At 59.5% G+C, this 1,260-nt stretch overlaps 1 long non-coding RNA gene across 1 annotated transcript in view; it reads left to right on the top strand.

Moving 5' to 3' along the window:
- Positions 1-999: 999 nt before the first annotated feature.
- The window catches only part of LOC114065496, a 5,080-nt gene continuing 4,819 nt past the window's right edge, over positions 1,000-1,260 (top strand). The window contains exon 1 of the long non-coding RNA XR_003572982.1: positions 1,000-1,071. This is a non-coding gene — a long non-coding RNA (uncharacterized LOC114065496). The remainder of the gene's footprint in view (positions 1,072-1,260) is intronic.

Here is a 1,260-nt window from a genome sequence, read left to right as displayed (position 1 = left end):
GAGAACAGAGCAATTATTTAGCAACAGGATTTGGGGTTTTTTTTGCTGTTTGGGGTGGAGGTAGAAATAAAAACTGTTAGAAGATTATAAACCTACCAAACCAACAAGAAACTTGGCAGCTTTGCCCATTTCCACCAATGAATGTGACAAACCTGGAAGTTTCTGAGTGCCAGATCTGGGTTCTCTCTTCAGAAAGGATCACTTCGTCTCAGCATCACCTTCCCCTAGGCCTCACCTTGTCAGACTTCGCACCAGCACAAATCACCATCCTCCCAAGCTCTGACTCTTCAAATTTAAAAGTCTTCAGAAAACCATGTCTCCAAACCACCCATCTTTCCCGCGAGTGTCGTGGTGCCATCCCACACCAGGGATGCGAGATGTGGGCTCTGAAATCCTGCTCCCATCGATCCTGTGTGACTCTGGACATGTTATAGCACAGGGGGAATATCTACTGAGCCTATGGGTCGGGGAAAGGAGGGCTGCGAATCGGTGTTTGTGGAGAACTTCATATCACAGTAATGAAGGGGAAAAAGAACAACTCTAAGATTCACTCTGATGTCGTGTGAATGCACGGGCAGAACCACCCACTGAGTAACAAGACATCAACTTTTACCCAAGCAGCTCTGGGAAAGCATCATCCCTGCTCCGAGTGGGTTACAAGAGGCCATAAACCACGGAGGGAAGAGCAGCGGAACGAGCCGCTTTGCACGACAGGCGAAGCCGCGCTTCCCCACCGCTCCCGTGCAGCTCTCGAGGTTTATAAACACTTGTTTACTTTTTCCCCAGACTGAGGATTTGTTCCCTGCACGCAGCTTTCGGCAGCGACCGGACTGGGGTCAGGTGAACCCAGCCCTGCCCGGCCGGTCCCCGCGGGGGCCGCGCATCCCCCTCCGGGCGGTACCGGCGGAGCATCGCCCGCCCCGCTCCGCCCCGAGCCGCGCCCAGCCCGGCCCGGCCCGCCCCGCCGGGCGGTGCTGCGGCCGCCCCCGCTCCCAGCAGCCCTTGCAGCCGCCTACAATGAAATTTGCGAAGTTTTTTCGGTTTCGGCGCCATTTTCGAGTGGACTCGGAGGTGAGGAGGGAGGGCGGCCGGGGCGGCGGGGCCGGGGCGCCGCGGGGGGCGACCGCCAACCCCCGTTCCCCCGTGCCCGCCGCGGGCGGGACGGCCCGGCCCGGCTCGGCCCCACGGGAGGGACGCGGGGGGCGGCGGGACGGGGCGGGATGGGATGGGATGGGATGGGATGGGGGGGGAGGACGGACA

Source organism: Empidonax traillii, unplaced genomic scaffold (genome assembly GCF_003031625.1).
Source record: "Empidonax traillii isolate 1590-97213 ecotype Southwest subspecies unplaced genomic scaffold, ASM303162v1 scaffold20:size5563877, whole genome shotgun sequence".
NCBI classification, from domain to species: domain Eukaryota; kingdom Metazoa; phylum Chordata; class Aves; order Passeriformes; family Tyrannidae; genus Empidonax; species Empidonax traillii.
Note: the sequence above shows the minus strand (reverse complement) of the source record. Positions and strands in the feature narration are given on the sequence as shown.